Below are 10,481 nucleotides of genomic sequence, written 5' to 3'. Positions count from 1 at the left end.
TAATGGTACCATACCATAACGCTACCGCCATAACCATACCATAGCCAACCAATTGGTTTTTGGTTTCTCGCTATATCCATAACCAAAAATATTTGAGTTGGTGAATTTAACAACTTTTTGTAGATTTTATTCATTGTTTTGGATACGTTATGACTAAGAGACTTATTTTTTGTGGAATATGTTTGTAATTTTTGGCGTTTTCTTCATTTTTATGAAATTTTCACGTTTTTTGGTTAAGGCACCATTAATCGATCACATTGGAGATGGTTATGTATATGGGTATGGTTACGACTATAGCGTTAGAGTTAAGGAAGTTTAATTGGCCCTTTAAAACCAACAACATTCGAGTTAAGGGCCTTTTCGCGTGGAGCGTTGCATCTAATGTATTAGAGCTCTTGATTATCGACTATTCGATAAGTAAAATAATCGATTACCACTAATCAACTAGTTTTCATTCGATTAAGTGTAATTTTGGACTATTCAAGTGTTTTTTTTATTTATAATGAGTGCTGCGATTCGTAAAGATTGTGGAGCTATTGTTAGCCATCTTCAGCTCACATGAAACTCTTTTTGCAGTGAACTTTTTAAAAAAATTTAATTTATGAAATTTCTAAATTAATTTTAATGACAAAAATTTAATTTACCAAACCGTCAGTATTCGAATGATGACAGCTGGTCGATAAAATGCCATGTGTAAATCGAATACCTGCTAGTCGATTTTCAATCAATGCAAAAGTTGCTACTCGCCTAGTTGTTGTTGTTGTTGTTGTTGTAGCGATTAGGCTATTCCCAGAAGGCTGTGGGGAGTGCCATCGATGCGATGGTCTTTGTCGGATACAGATCCCATACGCTCCGGTAACACAGCACCATTAAGGTGCTGGCCCGACCATCTCGGGAACGATTTATATGGCCACATTGAACCCTCAGGCGATACCTCCCTCCCCACCCGCAAGTTCCATGAGGAGCTTGGGGTCGCCAGAGGCTCGTCTGTTAGTGAAACGGGATTCGCCGCTCCAAGGTGAGGTTGACAATTGGGTTGGAGAAGCTATATGTTGCGCTACACAACCCCTTGAATCCCAAACTACTCGCCTAGTCGGTTAGTCGAGTAATCGATTGTAAGCAAGAGCCCTAATAAAATAAAAAGTCTCAAATGTTTGAGAATATGTAATCCGCGTATTGGATCAATAAATCTTAAACGTTAGTTCTCAACAGCATCTCAACGCATTCTCAAGCTAAAGCGCCGAATGTGGAGGTCCACACCAAAATGAAACATTTACATAATAAGTAGTTTCGAGAAAATTGTCCAAGTTTAGGTTGTCGTTGATGTCAAACGAAAGTTGGTTTTTTTTATATGGAGTGAGCTTGCCTTAATGATCATAAAACGAAGGGGTTATATGTATTTTAAATTATGTCCGTTTAGTCATTATAAGCTATTAAAAAATGTAAATGTTACTTTTTGGTCGCAACATACGATCACAGGTCGGCAGCCATACGAAAGAAAAATACGCGATACGTCAAACGTATGTGCATTGTAAATTTTACCAAGTAGCGCAACTAACAGCTGATCGGTGAAAATTCGCACATTCACACGCACAGTTCTCGACTCAGTTTCAGAAAAAAATTTAGATTATTTAATTCAAATTTCAAAGTGGGATAATCCTTACAAATTTATGTATACAGAATATATATGGCGTTTTTGTTGTTATTAAAACAATAGTTTTATTTATATTAAATCTTTTACATTTTTTTTTTTAACTTTGAAAAACTCCGAACACCACTCCTTCATTATATGACATTCGACTACCTAGTCCACTGCCTTCCACCCTATTCGCAACATAACCTCTACTTAAGCTGCCAAACTATATAGTAAACAATGAGTATGTGATTATAACATACTGCTGGCTGGCAACGGCACAAAACATGCTGCTGGTAACCATAGCAACGGGTGGTTGTATGCGTATTGGGTGATTGTCGGTTGCCCGGCCACAACACAAGCAGAAAGGATCAATCGCCATTTGTATTGAAAATTCGTAGCGTGCGGACGTAAACATGTCATCGGATGACGATTTTTTATTTCTTGCAAATTTTGCGAATTTTCATAAAAATTTTTGAACTTTTTCTAAGAATTTTTTCGAGTATGCAGGTTTGTAGCTCGTTTAATTTTGATATAATAAGATGCTAATCTTAAACCACTAAGAAAATTACCTGATTTTTGGCAATTTTTTTTTCATCTGACCTTTGCATTCGTAGGTTTCAATAAACCGCAAAGTAAAATCTTTTTTTCGCGAAATTGCTAATTTCAAGTTCTTTAACAAAACTAACACACTAATGCATGTCAATCACGTTGGCCACGATCAAATAGACCAGCTGTCAAGCAAAAAAATATAAAAATTTTGATTTTCATCAACGCGAAGCCGACAACAAGTACGTGTGAGCACGATTACCGCCGCTCGTGTCGATTGCTATGATTACCAGCAGCATTTTTTTGCCGTTGCCAGCCAGCATACGAAAGCGAACAGAACGTAATTTATTTCCAATTCACAATAAATATTACGATCCACATAAGGTTGGATTGTATTTTTAACTGACAATAGATTTTGAACTGTCAAATTTGTTGCCAAAAATATTAAAAATAAAGTAAATAATTGCAATGGATTCAATTTTATTGTTTTGTTTGTAATAGCGAAGGCGATGAAAAGATAGTCCGAAGGCGGTTAAAGCTGGAGTCATTGGTGACGTTTGTCGTATCGCTGTAGTCGTATCCCTAACGTGATCAGCTGTTTATCGTTACGACGGTAAACCAAAACCCAGTTGGTTGGCTAGGATACGGCTACGACCTTAGCGGCAGCAATAATCGATTGCATTGATTCTCATAAGGTTGGTCGAATCAGCTGTTAAAAGGTTACCGATACGGTTACCGATAAAGCACCAATATCTCCAGCTTAAGAGAGTGCAGTAACCCTTTGGACGTATCGTCCAAAGCGCAAGCATATCATTCATGTATTATTTCTTTGTAACAAAAAAATATTGCAGTTTCTTGAAGAGATTTCGCTTAATTAGAAGCTTTTAGTTTCTTTCTGGAGAAGTTAAATTTGAAGGATCGCGGGTGTCTCGCCATGAATTCCGCTTAATTTAAGAAGCTTTTAGTTTCTTTCTGGAGAAGTTAAATTTGAAGGATCGCGGGTGTCTCGCAATGAATTCCGCCAATATTTTCTTTTGGCTTGGATTAAGCTTGTTTGAATTCAACCTTTTTTTAATAATAAGAGTTTGAAATTTGTTATTATATTTTATTTCTTCATCTATTTTAAAAATTTTTTTACATTTTCAATGAAATTTGTGTGTATACGATAGCCAGTTTGTGTTCGAATGAAAGTGGAACGTAACGTGTACGTTCAGTCACTGGTCACGTATGTTGCGATCCAAAATTACGACCGAAGTAGTACGTTCACGTATAGCTGGAGTCATTGGTGCCGTATGTCGTATCGCTGTATCCGTATCCCTAACGTAATCAGCTGTTTATCGTTACGACGGTAAACCAAAACCCAATTGGTTGGCTACGATACGGTTACGACTTTAGCGGCACCAATAATCGATTGCATTGATTCTCATAAGGTTGGTCGAATCAGCTGTTAAAAGGTTACCGATACGGTTACCGATAAAGCACCAATGTCTCCAGCTTATGTCATGATCCGAAAATCATGTTTTTACGTGATGAGTTATACCATCACGGATGTTACGATTTGGCCTCAGCAGTATTTAAATGGGTCGTTTTGGTATGAATCTAGGAATAGGAAAAAATAAAATTGTTGCAAAAATTTTATAATCTCTAGATTGGCAACTTTTGTAGTTAGGTGATTAGTACCTTAGTAGAAAAATTGTTTAAATCTTGAGAGTGGAAACTATAGGTAAATAGTTATATATGATGGTTTCAAGTCAACGTGATGAAGACTTGATTGCATTTTTTTAAAATCGCCATTCGAAATTTCGATGGAAATCTGTAAGTGGAACGGATCTGCATTAAAAGGTACAACTTTTTCAAAATATGTAAATGTTGCGTTTTGGTGTAGGTACGCACAAATGTTATATGGGATTTTTACTACTTTTCAAATTGAGAAATTATACCTTTTAAAAATCATTCTCCAGTGTATTGGTCGGATGTGGATGGAATTTGTTCTTTGCTAAGGCTGATATGATGCTGCCGATCGGTTGAGGGAATGTTCATTAGATTGCCAAATTTTTTGAAAGATTTAAATTGAGACTGTCTGATGAGCATATTCCAATTTACTTTACAAATACAGCTGAGTGTAATAGTTGAATTAATAGAATAGAAACATACAGTACATTAATTATTAAGAGATGTAAGGACAGTCATATTTTTATATATAGAAAAAGGCGGTCCGAGCTAGCAAACGTGTTTGAGTGAGACTTATAATATTGGCAGTAATATCGAAAATAAATTCATTTTACATTGTTTTCGAAGTAGTACTTTTTAGTTTAAAAGGGAACATTAAAATTCATTTCGCTTAGGAGAAATTGGCATGAAATCGACCCATTTATTTAATATTTTCTAGTGTTAATTGGAATCTAACTTTTAAAATTTAAGATTGCAAGTATTTATCAAATGCTTCTCAAATTGATAATGAACAAAAATGTTTATTAAGTAAGATTGCGGCATCCAGTTTTCATGTTTTCCAAGTTGAACGCTGTTAAGATCTGAGTATGCGATGGGATTGTTTAGAGAAAGGCCTAAAGTCAACTCTTTTCATTCGAATATACAAATCGGATATATTCTGTACATATACAATAAATTTGTAGCTGCGCGAAAAAAATATCCCTCGGCCCACTCAGATTTTATTGCATAAAACGTAGCAACGCTAGACTAACTACTTAATATTAGAAAAATAATTTATTTCGATTCTGCAATAAGAGAGTAAAAAAAACAAAAATATAAATTTATAAACTTATACTATGTACAAACACACACCAAATTGATAATTTATACCATTTGGGCAATTTATTACGCAATTTATCATATAATAAATTTAATGATAAATTGCCAATTAAAAAAAAAAATTGCGTAATAAATTGTTTCAAACTGCAAATGCAACCTTTTAAAGTGTGTTTATTGAGTAGATTATGACGACGAACAACGTAAATGGTGAGTAAATTTAAAACTTTAAAAGTCAACCGTGAATCCAAACTTGATTATGTGGCTTTTAGTAACAACACATGTTTAGAATTATCCATATTTTTAAAATTATTTTTTTTTTACAAATAAATTTTAAATTCAAAACACCACCAGCTGTCAAATTACTATGGTGTAAGCTAAATTGAGTTGTATGAACACCACTCAATTTAAATCAAAATTGCCTTAATTTATTTTTCTGTTTGAGCATAGTATTAGGCAATTCATAAGGTCTCCTATTCGCTGTATGTGCTATGCTTTAATCAAATTTTATATTGAAAACCATGGAAACAACTCAAATTTTAAAAATTTACATGATTTCGACACCCTTGTGAATTGCCCAATTTTTGCATAAAAAAATAATTTTAACATGGTTTACGTAAAAACACTTAAAAAACCAAATGAGAATACATACGTATAATATTTTTTTTATTTTTCAATGTTTATAAGCATTGAATAATATCCAAATTAGATGCGTCGTAACTTTTTTTGGGAATCCCTATATTTTTTCAAACACCGGGTTCGGCTGAAATATTAGAACGTTACGTGAAAATTTAAGGATTTAATTTTGCTCCTTATAAGAGGGATGGATTTGGCATCACCGATTTCGTCATACATTTTTTTACATTACATATTTTTGTAAAGTGCCTAAAAAGGTTTTGGGAGGTTTTTTTTTAATTTTTCTTCCAGCTAATAGAAAAACATAAATTCTGGAAAACTTCGGATTTATTAATAAAAAAGTTAACAACTTGAAAAAAAAAAGCAATTATAATTTTAATAGCTTTTATTACAAAGTGTAGATTAGGTTGAACTGACCGGTCCGTGAGGAGCATAATAAAGTGTAAAAAACAAATCAAAACATGGGTTTACAATTTTTTTGCGATCTTTTTTTTATAATATTTAATATATATTGTTTTCTTGATGAATTTTGAGAAAAATAATATCCAAAAAAATTATAAACGTTTTATTATTGTTAAAATGTTAAAAAATTAAATATTTTTTTGCTTATATATTTTTTTTTCTATTCCATTTTTTTATTAAGATTCCCACAACTTTTTTTTTAATAAATTGTTTTTAATAACTAAAATTTCTAATAATTGCCTTTTCGATGCATTTTGTGAAAACATGATTCCCACAACTAAACTGTTCAATTCTAATTTTTTATATCAAAGTTAAAAAAAACACTTCCCGAAGTTGAAGCCAATCTCTTAATCATCAAAAATAAAAAAATTTACAAATTCCGAACCGATAATTTGCCAACAACCCAATAAACATTTAGGTCCGGGTTTTCGGTAGTAAGCTTAAACTAAGTTTGCTTAAACTCTAGTCAAATTAAACTCCAGAACTGATTCGCCTTGGTATTTTATTTGATACATCAACCTCCGGCGCAGTACGATTTCGACATTAGTCCATCGAATTTACAAAAACAACGTACATGGAACTTTTATTTATGTTTGTAGGTATGCACCATGCTGCCACCTTCTATGGTTCCGCCATCAGTTTAATAACCGCTTTTTGTGTATAATTTTTTGTACGGCAACATTTGGGATGTTTTCGAGCTGCAGCAGTGTTAGTTTTTATGACAGAGCATCACGTTCTTCGGTACAGTTTGAAAATTTTGTAGCACCTTAGCTCGAACACAGCCTGGTTTTTCATTCTACATAGATATTTTGTAGCTGGATTTTGCATACCCAACAAGCATGGAAAAAATATTGCTCCACCCTTCTATAATTATGTATCTAGTTCTTAGTTGATATTCAACATCATTCTCCAATTATTCCCAAACCTGATAGTTCTCAAGCTAATAACTAACAATCTGTAAATTTGAGCATCATAACGTTCTCAATAAAAATTTTAATTTTTTGAATGGCAAAAATAATGTTTCATAATGTGAAAAATATAGATAACTTATTTTGTTTTCGACATTTTTTGGGAAATTTTTAAAAATGTATATCCGCCGGGCTGACATTTTTATTAAATCGCAAAAACCTCTTTTGAAGAGAACAATAAGATATTCAGATTTACGGGTTAATTAATGGTGACTTATAACCATAACCAGATAAAACAGCTGATCGAACCTACCTTATGGAAATCAATGTAATCGATTAATGGTGCCATACCATAACGCTAACGCCATAACCATACCATAGCCAACCAATTGGTTTTTGGTTTCTCGCCATATCCATAACCTAAAAATATTCGAGTTGGTGAATTTAATAACTTTTTGTAGATTTTTTTCACTGTTTTGGATACGTTATGACTAAGAAACTTATTTTTTGTGGAATATGTTTGTAATTCTTTGAGTTTTCTTCATTTTTATGAAATTTCAACGATTTTTAGGTTAAGGCACTATTAATCGATCATATGGGAGATGGTTTTGGATATGGGTATGGTTACGACTTGGCGTTAGGGTTAAGGAAGTTTAATTAGCTCTTTAAGGGCCAATTAATGGTGACTTATCCATAACCGTGGTGTGATGGTAGCGTGCTCTGCCTACCACACCGTATGCCCTGGGTTCACACCCCGGGCAAAGCAACATCAAAAATTTTAGAAATACATACGGTTTTTCAATTAGAAAAAAATTTTTCTAAGCGGGGTCGCCCTTCGGCAGTGTTTCGCAAGCACATCGGGTGTATTTCTGCCATGGAAAGCTCTCAGTCAAAACTCATCTGCCTTGCAGATGCCGTTCGGAGTCGGCATAAAACATGTACGAGAGACGCAAATTGGAAGAGAAGCTCGGCCTTAGATCTCTTCGGAGGTTATCGCGCCTTACATTTTTTTTTTTTTTTTTATTTATCCATTACCAGATAAAACAGCTGATAGAACCAACCTTATGGAAATCAATTAATCGAAAATGGTGCCATACCATAAAGCTAAAACCATAACCATACCATAGCCAACCAATTGGTTTTTCGTTTTTCGCCATATCCATAGCCAAAAAATATTTGAGTTGGAGAATTTATTAACTTTTTGAAGATTTTATTCATTGTTTTGGATACCTTTTGACTAATAGACTTATTTTTTGTTGAATATGTTTGTAATTTTTTGCGTTTTCTTCATTTTTATGAAATGTTCACGGTTTTTAGGTTAAGGCACCAATAACTGATGCCAATTTGATGGGTAAGTAAAAATATGGTTATGACTATGGCTTTAGGGTTAAGGAAGTTTAATTGGCCCTTTATCGAATTAAGTGATGAAAAATCCATCGGTTGGTTATTTAGCATGGAAATCCTTATATATATAATTACTACTACAAAAATGTTGTATATGCCGCATTGTTTTTCTTTTATAAAAAAAAAAAAATACATAATATAGCTGCATACTATTTACTAACACAGAATATGTATTCGACCTTCTCTGTCACTAAGCAATTTTCAAGCTTTGTACTATGAGTGTAAGCAACTTTCTTGCACAGTTATCGTTACTTTTTGTAAACCCCTATATACTATACTTATATGTAATTATTATCTAAATATTATTATGCACTTTGTTAGTGTATTTATTTTTGACGTATTTTGTTTCAATTATTCATTTGCATCTTCTTACTTAGAAGCTCTTAATTTTGTTAGGAACTTCTTCGCTCTTTCTATATTACAATTTTTTTATTAATATTATAATATTAATATTATCAAAAGATAGTTTGTACTAAATTTGCATAATAAATTGGTGTAGAACCCAGTTTTTGTATAAGCATAAGTAAAAAAAAATTCTTGTTTTATTTGGTTGGGAATAATCGTGTCTTTTACCTTCTGCGGCATTGTTTCGGGAATATTTCAGGTGCATGTTGGAACTCTTTCGGTAATATTTCTGGATAAATTCATGTTTGGTTTTGGGACTATTTCAGACTAATTTTGATATTTATTATTTCTGGATAAATTCATGTTTGGTTTTGGGACTATTTCAGACTAATTTTGAAACTATTACTGAATTATTCCAGGTCTATTTCCGGATATTTTCGCGTTATCGGGACATCTCCGGATGTTTTCGGAATCATTCCGATATTCGGTATTGTTTTCGGTACTATTTCGGTGGTATTTGATGATAATTTTGAGAATGTTTTCGAGATCATTTCGGCACTGTTTCGGAATAGGTTTGTGATTGTTTTTTATACTCAGCGTTCTTTGCATACAGAGTATATTAACTTTGATTGGATAACGGTTGGTTGTACAGGTATAAAGGAATCGAGATAGATTAAGACTTCCATATATCAAAATTATCAGTATTGAAATAAAAATTTGATTGAGCCATGTCCGTCCGTCCGTCCGTCCGTTAGCACGATAATTTGAGTAAATATTAAGATATCTTCACCAAATTTGGTACACTAGCTTATCTGGACCCAGAATAGATTGGTATGGAAAATGAGCGAAATCCGATGATAACCACGCCCACTTTTTATATATAAACAATTTGGAAAACACAAAAAATCTGATAATTTAGTAAATAATACACCTAGAATTTTGAAATTTGACATGTGGACTGATATTGAGAGTCTTGAAAAAGTTTGAAATTTTTTTTTTAATGGGCGTGGCACCGCCTACTTGTGATAAACCAATTTTACAAATATTATTGATCATAAATCAAAAATCGTTAAACCTGTCGTAACAAAATTCGGCAGAGAGGTTGCCTTTACTATAAGCAATGCTTTGAAGAAAAATTAACGAAATCCGTTAAGGACCACGCCACCGATCTTTTATATAAAAGATTTTTAAAAGGGTCGTGGACGAATAAAATAAGCTATATCTTAGCGAAAAAGACTTTATATGGTATTTCATTTCCCAAGTGGATTTATAACAATAAATAGGAAAAACTTCACATTTTAATAAATGAGCGTGGCACCGCCCCTTTTATGATTAAGCAAATTTCTATGTTTCGGGAGCCATAACTCGAAGAAAAATTAAAGGATCGTAATAAAATTGGGTACACAAATTTTACCTATAGCAGGAAATATTTCTAGAAAAAATGGACGAGATCGGTTAAAGGCCACGCCCACTTTTATATAAAAGATTGTCAGGGTGGGTGTTCCCCACGTTTGGGCGTCTGCAAGATATACGCTACCTTGGACCGCTCGTGACGCATGGGGTGGGGTGGCCGTCATGGAAAAACACCAGGTTGATGTTGTTGTCACCTCCATGGCGTCTTATCCACCACCCAAGACAACATGGTCCATAATTGAGCTGATTGCAGCCGAGTTTACAGGCCATTCTGTTTTATAAGTCTTCAGACACATCAGTGATTCCACGTCAAATAGCTTTGCTGCTGTATCTTTGGATGCAGTAACAAACAGAATACCATTTTT

This window comes from Eurosta solidaginis, chromosome 2 (genome assembly GCF_040869045.1).
Source record: "Eurosta solidaginis isolate ZX-2024a chromosome 2, ASM4086904v1, whole genome shotgun sequence".
Lineage (NCBI taxonomy): Eukaryota > Metazoa > Arthropoda > Insecta > Diptera > Tephritidae > Eurosta > Eurosta solidaginis.
Note: the sequence above shows the minus strand (reverse complement) of the source record.